The sequence below is a fragment of the Dermacentor albipictus genome, chromosome 4 (genome assembly GCF_038994185.2).
Source record: "Dermacentor albipictus isolate Rhodes 1998 colony chromosome 4, USDA_Dalb.pri_finalv2, whole genome shotgun sequence".
Taxonomy (NCBI): Eukaryota; Metazoa; Arthropoda; class Arachnida; order Ixodida; family Ixodidae; genus Dermacentor; species Dermacentor albipictus.
Genome location: NC_091824.1, coordinates 81889439 through 81903817, shown reverse-complemented (window position 1 = coordinate 81903817; position 14379 = coordinate 81889439). Strand labels below are relative to the sequence as shown.

General features: G+C 44.8%; 2 protein-coding genes and 1 non-coding gene across 5 annotated transcripts in view; 1 reads left to right on the top strand and 2 right to left on the bottom strand.

The window, feature by feature from the left end:
- LOC135913334 (glycine receptor subunit alpha-2-like) overlaps window positions 1-14379 on the bottom strand; it is a 359566-nt gene that overhangs the window by 150087 nt on the left and 195100 nt on the right. The gene's annotated exons all lie outside the window — the stretch shown is intronic.
- LOC135913354 (paired box protein Pax-6-like) overlaps window positions 1-14379 on the top strand; it is a 206620-nt gene that overhangs the window by 685 nt on the left and 191556 nt on the right. The window lies entirely within an intron of this gene.
- TRNAT-AGU (transfer RNA threonine (anticodon AGU)) lies at window positions 11461-11532 on the bottom strand. Its single transcript has one exon. It is a non-coding gene; the product is annotated as a tRNA-Thr (tRNA).

Here is a 14379-nt window from a genome sequence, read left to right as displayed (position 1 = left end):
TAGGATCGACAGCTCATGCCAAAATGGTACCTAAAACCACGCAGACCACTGATATCCGTTTCTATGGCACATGGTAATGGGGGGGGGGAGGGGGGGCCGTCAACCAGAGCTTGCCTTCATGCTCTGATAATTCCAGGTACTCTACGCTTGTATAGATCACGTGAAAAGGAACCGTTCAAAAAACATCCTTTTTTTGTTTGTTTGTTTGTTTTTGTTTTGTTCTTGTTTCTTTATGTCTACCATAGGGTTGGGACTATATTAAACTAAATATACTACATTCATTAGCGTTTCAGCTTTCTGGGAAGGTGAATGCGTGCCACATACGTATCGCGAATGCAAATGTACATTATCGCACTTGCGAATTCTTACACTGGTGTTGAAAAGCCGCATCGTTTTTCTTTTCTGTTTTTTTTCCCCCTTGGCTATGACGTCTAGCGTGCATGAATTGTAACAAAGTGGACGGTACGCTGTTGGAGAAGAGGCTGGAATTCGTTATCTTCCCATGTTCGACTACTCTGCATGCATGCAGCAAAAAAAAGAATAAAAGAAAGGATGATGCATACGCGTATCACTTTCTTTTCTTTTTTTGCATTTCGGCGCCCGCTGCGTAATAGCGTGAAGGGATTTTCACTAACGTACATCTTCCTTGTCTCTTAACACACCCACTTCTGAATTCTAGAGAAGCGCCTTTTGTCTTTCAATCTGTGCTCAAAGCGATGAAGCCCATGAATAGCAATCGGGAACGCAAACAAAATAACGTAAAACGAAGGCGACAGGCAGCTCATCTCGACAGATTGCATTGGCTGACCAAGATGCACCGACGCACCGAAGGCCATCCACGAATCAGGCCTCCTCTCCCTTCAAAATTCCCGCCTCGATTGCCTGCCTTATCCGAGTTCAAGACGCGCTGAGACGCACTCCCACGCGCAGTCTAGCAGGCCATCTTAACGGTGCCTCCGAAGAGCGTCTCGACCAATCAGGATCGAGTTCGCTCTGTGGGCGGAGCCTCGCTCTAATTGGACCCCGCCCGCGCCTTTGTTCTGGGCGCAAGGGTGAGGAGGACGATATGCCGGAAATTCTCTCTCGACCTGAGTTGGGAGAGCGCCCGCAAGGCAAGAACGGGTTTCTTCTGGGAGCGTCTGGAAAACGTCCACGCGTCTTTGCGTCCTGTGCCGGCAGGTCGTTAACGCTGCATACTGGTGTGAAATGGCCATACGAGTGCCGATGCTTTGAAGTCGACCTGCACATCTCGCACCGCTGGTACGCTTGCAAATACAAACATATGTACAAAGTGCAAAATAAAACCCATTTACCCAAACAGCATAGAAAAGATCCGCAAAGTGCTTCTTTTTCCGGACACCGTTAACTCAGATCGAATGCCCTAACACTGTTTGCAACTGTGAGCTTAAGTAATTAAATTCCGAGAGCTCAAATCCTATACTTACGAAACCAAAAGACCGCTGGAATTTTTTGCGGCATCGTGCTTCGGGGACTTCGCTAAAGCTAATATGCGTATCGCTTTTACTTGAATATTCTGTCTCATCTGAAAATTGTCTTTCTATTTCGGCTAGCACGAATTTTGCAGGCTGCATAGTACACGGTATTTTGTTTCCACAGCCATTATCATGCAGTGGACATGTTTATTAATGGCGCGTTCACGGTAACGTGTGTGTTTGTCTCTGCAAGCGTTCAAAACCCGATATCACTTCACTACCAGCGGTGCGAAGGGCGCAGATCAACTTTGAAGCGTCGGCTCTCGCATGGTCATGTCACACCGAGTATGCTGCGCTATCAGCCTCTGAAGAGCGTACTCAAATTATCGTTAACCTGTCACTGACCCTTATTGGGTTGAAGTTTACGATGTTAAGAGGACGGGTGAACAAAGCAGTTGGCTTCTCGCATCATACATTCTTTGAGGCTTCGTATGAATATACGTGTTGATATACCCAATAATTATCCTTTAAAGAAGACGGTGACGCTAAAATCATCATCACCCGCGCATTCAACAAACACTGAATCGTACGTTGCAACATGCCCAGATAGTGCATCTGCATAAAAAAATCCGTCTCCATTCCACCCTGTGAAAATGGAAGCACAGCAAAACTGGTGCCGAGGTTCACCCCATCTGACGTTTGACGACGTTGCACAAGCACCACCACCACAAGCGACGTACGTCACACGCGCACGCACGTGTGCGGAAGTGCAGTACACAGCCTCATTCTTCTGGGCCGTCCGCCAAGTACAAGGGCTTTATTGAAGTAAATTATTGTTTAAAAGGTAAATGCGTCAGAAAATGCCTAAAATACGACTTACACACACGCTGAAGACATGATAGCCTCGGATTGTTATTCGAATATACGAGAAGGAGGGAAAGAGATAAGTAGAAGGCAGGGAGGTTAACCAGAATAACGTCCGGTTGGCTACCCTACACCGGGGGAATGGGAAAGGGGAAAACAAACAGGGAGAGAGAGGAGGGAAGGAAAGAAGGAAATTGTGGTGAGTGCGCTGACGTGTGTTGTCTTACAGAAATCGCATTAATAGTCACAGATGGTCGCACAAGCCCGTCGTCCATAAAAATATAGATCTGTTACGCGAAAACTGAAAGACAAAGCCCTTTTACAGCTGCCATTTGATGTCTGTCTGAATAACCGCGGCGGTTAGGTAGCGGCGCCGATAGCACAGCATGCATTGCATCCTCATTCTTGTAGGCCCTCCGTGCAGCGCAAGTGCGTTATTGAAGTAACTGAATTCGTCAAAATAAGATGCGTCATAAAATTCGTAAAGTACAAGTTGCACACAACCTGCAGACATAATATCATCGGGTTGTAATTCGAATGTGCGAGAAAACATAAGTCTGTTACGCGTAAACTCAAACACAAACCACATTTCCAGCTGCCGTGTTTTTTGGTGAGCACGCCACGAAAAATCCGAACCAACTAGAGGCTAACAGCTTTGCTGTAAGACGAATAAAAAAAACATAAAGGTACATTTTGGTTCTCGGTCACACGCATCCGTGGCGAGCCAAAGTAGCTGTCCCATGAAAACACCGCACGAAAGATATATAGAAAAACTAAGCAGGGAGACAGAGAGAGTTCAACGCTTTCTGAGCTGGAGATGGTCTGGACCAGTGTTCGAGGATTCTCAGGCTTCAAGCATAGAGCGATTGTCCAGGCCATCTCATGCAATTGAGAGATCTGTTTCATATAAGTGCACTGTATAGTGAGGAGACTAGTAAAAGAGATCAGTCTCCTTGCGGCCGCAGTTGCAAGGCTGTCGTCCATTCCGATGCGAACTGAACAGACATTTGTGAAGACCACGCCAAGCCACAGACAACACGGATGAGTATATGTAGAATAATCAGGGGCAGAATTCACGAAGAGAGAAAGAGATAGTGCAAGAGAATAACATACAGAAACATTGACTCTAAAGGCGTTTAGGGGAAACGGACAAGAGGAAGGGAGTTAAGCTTGGTTCACTGTATACATGGAAGCTTCACGCACGAAGCTCCACAGTCAGTTAGGCGTTCCTTTGATGTTATGCCCGGTGTCGGACGCAGCCACCACATTACGTCATCTGCTTAGGCCGGTACATTTTCCGGAATGCAAAGAGTCATTCGCATTCCTACATGAGGTCATGAATATTTAGAGCCACCTTCTCTGCGCGCGCGTACGTATACCTACCACTCGCAGTGGTGACATCGAGTGGAAGAGGTCACTGCACTACCGTCGCCAAAACCATATATACAAAGTTTTCGTTCGTAAGAGCTGTTCACCATTGGCCAGCATGCCTTCGCCAGTAGTTTGCGCAACAACTCAGTTGACCGACGTCTGCTATTACGCAGGAGTTGCGTAAAAGCAGGAATTAAGAAGCACTCCTTTCGTCAGAATTTTTTTCTGGATGCGAGAACAGAAGGGTAATTGAGAAAGGCATAGACCTTACTTTTCGGCTTCTGCTCTTATTTTCGTAGGGGCAACTTCAGTGCGTCAGGACACAAGTTCATAAGCGTCAAAAATTGCACGCATTTTACGTGCACACTGTAAAATAATTTACACCTTTAAAAGTGAAAAAGGGTGTAAATGTGTCTATAACTCGCATCCTAAGGGTGTGAGTTATAGACACATTTACACCCTTCTGCACTTTTAAGTGTGCAAATGATTTTACGGTGCAATACACAAAGCGCGATTTAAGATTAGTGCGCCACTTATACACATTGCCGTGGCTTCGCCTTCGTTTCCTATAAGAGAGCTTGCAGAGGCAACATTTACTTAAATGAACGCAAGTCAGGTTCGAACAAACGCTACACTTGTGTTATTAAAACATTTTGTTTATATATGCTTAAGTATATGACATTTGCGATACAAGCGCAGTTGCTTGGGCTATCACCTTGCATGCTGGGCACTATGCGTCTAAATCAACGGTAAAATCGACTGATACAAAAGTTTTCTGTGGCAAAAAATAGGAGGCACGAAACCACTCGAAGCTGAATAAAATGGGGTTTGAATTGTTCTCAGGTAGCTTACAATTAAATACGTACCCCTCCACTCATAACATATTATAGTACTGTCTACTATATAATTGAGATAAGACGAATGATTAACCTTACAGACTTGACCCAGTTGCCCCATGTTTTAATTTTTTCTTATAAAGTTCTTCTATTGCATATATGCTATATATTTAATTGCCAATAGGTTTCGAAAACACATAATTTGGTATCGTGTGACGGAGTTAAATGTGACTCAAAACAAGGAAGGAGGAATCCCTGCACGCGTTGCAGAATGTGTCATCTCGGTTAATTAACAACAGCGCACGCATTTCCGCTTCACTTCGTACAAAATAAAAGTGCAAAGAACAAAAATGGAATAGCCCGCAGCATAGGCTTAAGCCACCTGTAATCTACTGTTCAACAGACGACAAAAGTCTGGCATAAACTAGCCACGGAATAACCTGCCAGCCCAACGTCATGCTAAATATATAAACCCCCGCTAAGAACTAAACACACAAAAAATTGCAAGAAAGAAAATGTTATTGTCTGTGATGTTCACTTCTAGCTGTTCGTTTCAAGACATATTCTACGAACGGCCCAATTTACCGAAGAACTTCCCGCTGCACACGAACTGTCGCATAGCCGTGGGCTGCAACACAACGTGTTTCAGTGAGGAGAGGTATTTCTTAGAGACAGCGTTCTAAATAGGTTATCTTTACGTCAACACATTCCACATAACATTGGGCGCCAGGCATCATGCAGTAGTCGCCCAATAAATTGTTTAATTACCTGTAGTTGAATAATATTAACGAGCACCTTATATAGAGCGAGATATTTAACTGAAATTAACGCTACTTAGTTAGTGTTCAAGGAATGGGCATTCAGTGTATATATAGAGCGTGGTTGCAAGAATCTGTCTCCCGTATCTTACGCGGAACACACTGTCAACTTATTGAAAAAAATAAATTTTAAATGAGTTAACTTTTATTTTATAATTATTGAGAACTACGGCAGTTCAAAAATATTAATTTGGAACCCGTTGCAGGTTGCGTTGCCGGGGGTTCCTTGATTGACATTTGATAGCCCTTTAGCAAGAGAAATGGTCGTGGAAGTCTCCTTAATTAACAGCTTCTCTGTGAACTTATCCGCAAAACATTAATTATACGGCAAGTGTGGTGTGGCCGATTTGTAACTTTACGTATTCGTCGTCATTTTTGTTTCCCTAACTTGTACTCCGACACGCACGCACCCGAAATGCTTCGCGAGCACAACTGACTCCTTCTATGCCGCATGCACCGTAAAATAATTTACACCTTTAAAAGTGAAAAAAGGTGTAAATGTGTCTATAACTCACACCCTTGGGGTGTGATTTATATAACTGACGCCCTAAGGGTATGAGTTATAGACACATTTACAACCTTTATCACGTTTAAGGGTGTAAATTATCTTACAGTGTGTACTCTGTTCCTGACTGAGTTTACGGCTTTGTCGGTCAGAGAGGTGCAAGGTGCGATTACGGTCTGGATCAGTAATTCAGCACATTCTTCGGCCATTCATTTAATCGTTTGATGTCTCGCACATGGTCAAGGACGGTGTCTTGACTTCACAGCGGTTAAGATAATAACGATGAACGATGCGACTGCATCGAATTGGAAAGACGGCGAGAACTTGGTTAAACATTGTATGGCACTTATATAAACTCAATTTTAAATGACTAAAGAAATTCTGCAGATTTTACCATCGAACATAGCCTGACGGGACGGCAAAGGCTTCGAGCAGACGTGGAGCAGTGCATGGACAAAGCACCGGAAGCATCGGTATAGATGCCACATCTCTTAGTAATTCCTCTGTTTTTTACGCCTATCTGACAACCCCCTGATCGTTACGCAAGCCCGCTTCTCATCTTTTGTGTTAATCATCCGATTCTTAACCAATATGTCACCGTGGCTATAAGCGGCATGGGCTGTGAAGACAATAACATCGTTCTGAAGCGCTGCTTTATCGTGATGTTCGAAATAAAGCTGTTGAGTTCACAGTATCCCCTGCATGCAGTTGAGTCGGGCGTGCTTCTCAATCAAATATTAAGTGCCTGCTTCAAGACTGACTTAACCTAAGAGTCAATACGTGCCATACGGGTTATAAACAAATCGTCAATGCTGCTTTTTCGCCGAAGGATACGCATCTACACCGAGTCTGTAACGCATGCAGCTACGACGCACTGCATTGCTGCGCCCATATATCCCGATCAACAAAGCGAAATCTCACTTGCACATTTTTAACTGTAGCAGACAGAAAAATATGCACGCAGGTGAAGCGCAGTTTTGTTTAAGGTAAATGTTAAACAGAACTAATGGCACTAGCATGTACGCCTTTCGAGGCAACGTCAAGCCGCGTGCCGTATAGACGTTAACTATATAGACAGCAGAACGAATCCGAAATGGAAGGTCGCATGGACGACGTTTGCTCGCCCCTTATTCTTCCTCCTCGATATACTTAACGACCAGCAATAGCTGCATGCGCGGTAGTTCCGCCGACGCGACAAAGGAAACTAAACGGAAATATAGTAAGAATCAATAGCACGGTTTTTTTCTTTCTCTTTTCCTTAAGTTCATTACGCGGTGAGACATGGACACAGAACAAAATCATGCAACAAATTTTGGACATGTATACGCGGAGAAAAACTATTAAATTGCAGCAAGTTTCCCATTCTTTCACGTTGTGATACGGGATATAAGGGTGGCATTTTTTTTCCGAATTTAAGATATGCGCAGGCTTACACTGTGTGTGGCTAAATGAAGTTTACCGTTGAATCGATCTTATGACACACCGATAGTTCTGGGACTCGTGGCTTTAAACTGCCCCTCAAAAGCATTCGCAACATTTACACAACCGTGTGTATGCATGTAGAAGTACGGACTTGTCTTCGATCCGTATACGTGACCATATCGCTGCTCGACGAAGGTTGTCTCCATTTCGGGAATGCATTTGTTCGCACTGAAGAGGGAACAAGAGGAGAGGAAAAGAGAAAACATCAAGTGAAGAATTAATGAATAGGCAACACGGTTGCAAGAGTCTTGTTCTTTATAATTATACAGAACTGCCGCTTTCAATTTATTTATTTATTTATTTATTTATTTATTTATTTATTTATTTATTTACTTCGTTATGTGAACTCGGAAACGTGAGCAGCAACGGGGTTTGCGCGTACTTGCACCCAGATTTGTCGCGTCCACTGCGATCTTCTTTGTGCACACGAGGACAATGCATTCTTCGACGGGCGACACATGTCCGGGGCTGTCCGTGAGCGATGTCCTATATATGCGTACGCGAATGACGTGCGACAACTGCTTCGTATATTGAAATTGATGATTGTCTCTCTGCAAAGCGTACATAGCGTGCAGCGGCAACGGCGCCTGGACGTCGCACTGCCGTTGATCGTATACACAGGTCCTGTTGCTCTTCGTTTCGCTATAAAACCCCCTCCCTTTTTCTTTCTTTTCTGTTTTTTTTTTTCTTTTTGGCTTCGCCTTACAGTTGCACGCGCGTATACTCGGTGCAATGATGCTTTATGCAGTCGGGCTTTTTTTCCGTACAACCGTATACCGGTGTCCAAAACCAGGGTGTGCGTCCGTGGCCCGAGACAATGCATAATATGAGGTTTCAATTGGCCTCGCGAGCGTTATTGATGGCCTTTGCGAGAGCTTGCATTTGACTACGAACTCGTCGGAAAGGCAGCTGTGGGGACAATCGCTCGAGAAAGGTGAACTCAGTTTTCTTGGTCTATGCGACAGGAGTGTGTGTGTGCTTGCCAGGGGGAGGGGTAAAAAAGAAATAAGTGACGCCGCAAAGGCAGAGATGATGCTCTGCATGACTGCCGTGATCCGGTGGTAGCTCATGCATGTGTTATTGAGCTTTTTCCATTTTTTTTTCCCTCGCAATTTCCACACCTTTAGATCGAAGCGGCAAGCGAAGCATGTGCAAGGGCGGTCAGCTTTGCATATGTACGCTTTCGCGTATGCATACATGCACGCGACAAGCCGAACCATGTCTCGCGGTCGCAGGTCACTTGACTCGCTCAGGTATTTACGTGCAAACAATCGAGCGCGCGAAAAGCGAACATTTGCAGTTAACGCGCGCTGCCGCAAATTTCTGCAATACAGGCTAACAGAGTGAGGGCGTATTGTAAAGCCGCTATAGTGCGGATTTGCACGCGATGTTGCTCTCGCCCTCGCACGATTGGCTTAGCCAGTTGCGCGAAGATGCTTTGCGCGATTGCGCGCCGTATAAAGCTTCGAAACAGTGCAGAGTGAAGAATTTGTTGCGCATGCAGGCAAAGCCGACGACGATGTATGCGAAGTAATACGAAACTTATGCACAACCGACGGGAAGCTCTCTGCTCAGCTATAGGTAGCTTTCCCGAAATGAATGCCACAAATACTGGTCTTCTCCCAACCTCCCGAAGTGTCATCTTCGTAGGCTGGTTCCACCCTTAAAGCTACAAGTGCCATCAAGGATTTCCCGCTCTGAGGCGACAGTATTGTGCCGCCACTGACTCAATGTGGCATTCACAACGGCCTACTCGTTCCACATTGGGCCGGGGCACACGGCTATGTGCGACACTTGCGGAACCACATAAACGATCGAACACATCCTATGTATCTGTCCCCAATACGACGTCGAGCGCGAAGTTCTCCGGACAGCACTGAACCAGTTGAACTCTAGACCATTTCCCGTATGAAGATCCTTGCACCTTGGCCGTATATATACGCGTCGATGGCACAGAAAGCCACGAAAGAGTTGTTGCACTACCTCAAGCCGACAGGTCTTGGCGACCGGGCGTAGACTCGGTGCGAACCTTCAGCTCGACGCGAAACTATGCTCTCTCTCTCTTCATGCCAATACCCCCTTCCCTTATTGCAGGGTAGCAAACCGGACGTGCGTCTGGTTAACCTCTCTGCCTTTTCTGTCTTCTCTCTCTCTCTTAATGACAGACAAATACAAATTAACCTCTAGTGTCAAGTCTCGAACAATGTCTTAAGAAATACAGCGGCGCAACATTCATCCTTGCACAAAGTGAAGAATGAATCATGTTGCGACGCTTGTCAACATCAAGTCCGTGTACGTCCGTTTCCGCAGTCTGTCGATATCTCTCTGCAAAGGCATGTATGATAGCGGATGTTCACACACCCCGGGCATCTGCATTCACGGCTTTTCGAGATAGATATGCTAGGGTGCGTCTCACTCACGCCAACAAATATATTTAGGCCTTACCGTTCGCAAACGACGTATTGCCGTCTGCTCTGTCAAACCGAAGCAACAACACTTGTTCCGTGTAAGTACATGACGAGAACACGTATACCTTAACACTTCTTGTTGGCTTGCAATCGTGTATGACAGGGACAGTGACAACGCGTGATTTGAGGGTGACGTTGGTTCACTTTCTGCGCGTGTAAGAGGGCCCTAAGGGAACGTGGTGTATACATTCTATATGGCATGCACGAGACCAACATGAATGCCACAAATTGTATGCCACAATTGTAAGCATGCGCTCGAGCTACTGCGCAATATAGGTGCTGAGGCATAATCGCGTGACTTCGGTTTGACGGGGATGCAATGCGAAAACGCGTGTTTACAGGACAGTAGGCGCGCGTTAACGAAGCCCAGTTGGGTCAAAACTAATTCCAAGCCCCCCCCCCCCCCCCCCCCCCTTCAGAATAGAGCCTCAAAATAGATCGTTGTTTTGGCACGTAATACCCGGGCATAAAATTTAATTTATTCAAACTTCGACGATTGTACTTGCTTATGCGAGCTTGCGTTTGGCACGAAATTTCTTGGCAAGCGCTTCCGCAGTCAGCAGCACAAAGCATATAGTACAGAAACGCTGCAGGAAGCCAAAAAAACAAAAAGGAAATACGGAGCAGCCAGGGTGATGTCGAGTAGTATATATATATGCCACTAATATACGTTCCGTTGGCCAGTGCTGGCGAACAAGAGAGGTTGTGTACTTTTTGTGCATCGGTGTGTCAACATTTGTACACACCGGCTGCGTCTTTCAAAACAAAGAGGCTCGCTGCGACTCGCGACAGAAGATGGGCAGGTAAAACTTGCAAGACAAAGAAAACGAAATTGAATGCACATGCGCACACAGCGTGTGCTGTTCGGTTCGTGGTTTCTTCCTCGCTGCATACATCTTCGTCTGACGCGGACTTCCGTAGAACTGTTAAAAGCGCGCGCAGGAGTAATAATCTTGCGGCGGGACACTGGTCATTCTATATACAGAGTTTGATCAGCAGTGTTTAATCGCCTATTTTGGCGCATCAAGTAAGGAAGATCAGTACCTTTTGCCTTACAGCGCTGACATCAGTGCCACCATACCTTGTTACATGCTCGGTTCAAACTCTGCGAGCTCGAGTCACGACATTAGGATAGCGCATGTCACAAATCAGTGCGACTGCAAGGGGAATCGCTAAGAGCTATTCACAGTTGGCGGCGAAAATCTTTCAAGCCCGTCGGGAAATTTCGTAGCGAAAGGTCGTGCCAGGCTCAGTGGCATGTCCGATACCTGGAGTATACTCGCGAGAGCATGCATTCACCAAGGTGCTTCCGGCGCTCCAGTGTTTAGAAAAAGACATGTATCTTTCAATAACGATTAAGATGCAGTGACAACTTGTCTAATGCACTGTGCATTATGGGCACGTTCAGGAAAGATGCGCGTCCGATACACTGTATATACCGTAGTTCCACGAGAATCGCAATCCACAACTGGCGCACTGTATAGTTTCACAAGAATCACGAAACAGTACTCCACCAGCTTGAACGAGAAGTAAGGGGGTTAACAGAGGGTCCCGATATTTATTTATCACAAGAAGCCAATAAACAAGGACACCAAGGACCACACGGGGGAACTTACTTGTACTTACTAATCGAAATAAAGAAATGTTAAATTAATGGAAATGAAAGTAGATGAAAAAACAACTTGCCGCAGGTGGGGAACGATCCCACGTCTTCGCATTACTCGTGCGATGCTCTACTAATTGAGCTACCGCGGCGCCTTATTACCATCCCCTTTCTGGGGTATTTATGTGTTACTTAGTTCAGTGCTTTGTCGGTCAGAGAGGTGCAAGATGCAATTCCGGTCTGGATCAGTAATTCAGCACATTTTTCTAACATTCTTTTGCTCGTTTGATGTCTCGCAGATGGTCAAGGACGGTGTCTTGACTTCATAGCGGTTAAGATAATAACGACGAGCGATGCGACTGTATCGGATTGGATTGATGGCGAGAACTTGGTTAAATGTTTGATGACAGTTATATAAACTCAACATTAAGTGACTGAAGAAATTCTGCAGATTTTACCATGGGACATAGCCACACAACATAGAAACTCTACCACCCAAATAGAAACAACTTGCCCTGCGGCAAGTTGTTTTTCATTTACCTTCATTTCCATTAATTTATGATTTCTTTAATTCAATCAGTAAGTACAAGTTTTTTCCCCTGTGTTGTCCTTGGTATCATTGTTGAGTTCTTATGCTATGATCCATCAGCTTGAGTTGCATAGACAATGACATACATAGACACTGACATGGATGCAACAGCTTGCACAAACGATGTGCCACAGATGTGAAAATGCTCCTACTTTCTCGCTGGAAAAAGCCATAAATCAGGTCAACACGGTAAATTGTTAATTCCGAATGCTCTTTCAATTTTGTTGGTGGGACAGCATTTTGGAAACACTGGTCCAGACCGAAGGGCATTAAAAGAGCAGCTGTGTTTCTGAAGTCAAGCACTCTGCGTGGCGAGTTGCGAGAGCTTATGAGCCCTCCTTCGCGCTTATTCGCTCATTTGTTTTTCTCTTGTTTATTCTTCTATAGTCTTACAAAGCATTTACCTTCACCCCATAGCACATGGTATAGACAGACGGTCACATTTAACTAATTATTTATATCTTGCCTGGGGAAGCGGTTCCTTAGCAGAGAAAAAAAGCAGACCAAACATAGCGTTTCAGAAGTTTGTGGGCCAAAACCACGTGGAATACGACGTCACTGGGAAGTCATCATCATCATCAGCCTGGTTACGCCCACTGCAGGGCAAAGGCGTCTCCCATATTTCTCCAACAACCCCGGTCATGTACTAATTGTGGCCATGCCGTCCCTGCAAACTTCTTAATCTCATCCGCCCACCTAACTTTCTGCCGCCCCCTGCTACGCTTCCCTTCCCTTGGAATCCAGTCCGTAACCCTTAATGACCATCGGTTATCTTCCCTCCCCATTACATGTCCTGCCCATGCCCAATTCTTTTTCTTGATTTCAATTAAGATGTCATTAACTCGCGTTTGTTCCCTCACCCAATCTGCTCTTTTCTTATCCCTTAACGTTACACCTATCATTCTTCTTTCCATAGCTCGCTGCGTCGTCCTCAATTTGAGTATATAGAACCCTTTTCGTAAGCCTCCAGGTTTCTGCCCCGTAGGTGAGTACTGGTAAGAAACAGCTATTATACACTTTTCTCTGGGACGTCACACTGGGAAGTCACACATTTCCAATATATTTTTCCATGTTAGCTTTATAATACTGTAAACAAAAAGCTGGCTTTCGCTGTAAAAGAAAGTGTGCATCAAGGTTGTCAGGTTGACAATTTTTGAGTGCAGTGCAGTTCTTTCCCTTTGTCTCTTTTTTTTTTCTTTTTTTCTTTCCTTTCTTTTTTGGCCGTATGTAACAAATGTCGAGCCAGTATGGGACGATTTCGCGCATGCTGTGTCACTATATCGGCAGCTTGTTTGTGCGTCGTTTTCTCGCCTATCAGTACTCCGTTCTCGGTATAAGTCATTTATCTATATTTCCAGAATTGTAGCTTAGCAAACTATCATAACGTAATATTTTCTTTAGCGCACTTGTCGTTGCATAATGCTGTCGTTTATGGAACAAGACACAATATATATATATCTCAAACATAAGCCGTACTTTGAAGTGACAGGCTACGAACACGCCTCGTGAATTTCGCTCTGAGCATCGTGGTAGGGTCGATGCCACTATAATCGAAAATGATTACAGACTTCCTAGTCGTCGGCGAAAGGCTCTAAGGGCTGCGAACCAATTCCTGCCCGAGAGTGATCTCTACTTGAGACTTTGAATAGACTTCGCTGTGCCGTCGGACAAACTTTCTAGAACGGAAATATAATGATAGACTTCGCTAACCATATGATTTCCGACTACCGCTTTCGTAATCATCATCAACGCTTATCTCCCTTTCTCTGGTGTTACGTGTTGCTGTTATGCTAGATATGCGTGTTTTCGTAAAAGCGAATTATTTCTACGGACTTGTTGATATGCGTAAGCAAAATCTTTGTATGCGTATAAGTTTTATAACTAAAAATGTGCGCGCGAATATTTAACCTACTCTGAGTGGTTAAGTGTACTTGTGGTATATAAACCGTTTTATTTAACTCCAACCACCGCGAAGGGAAAGGGGCAGAAATCCTGTCAAGCTTTTGTTGTCCAGCTTATTGTTTCTTGTCCTTGCATTTCCACAGTAATAATTAAAAAAAAGCTGGACATACTGCGGGCGTATATGTGGTAAGCGTAGGTGGCAAAAAAAATTCCATTCAGGCCGACCATCTCAGCTATTCTGTCATAATAAATGATTGGCTGTGTGGGCTCACAGCGCAACAGACAGCCACGTATACGCAAAAAAAAAAAAAACACAATTTCAGTTACTTGGTGCTCAAGCAAGAATGATTCCCAGGACAATGAAAAGGCGAGAAAAAGGAATTCAAGAAACACGAGCATGCCAGTAACCGCGCTTAGCATGTTTTGAGGCAACAACAACTGTGTTAGCTCATGATGCCGAGTTTTCGTATGGTTGATGCATGTGTGTCCCTTGTCCCCAATCTAATTA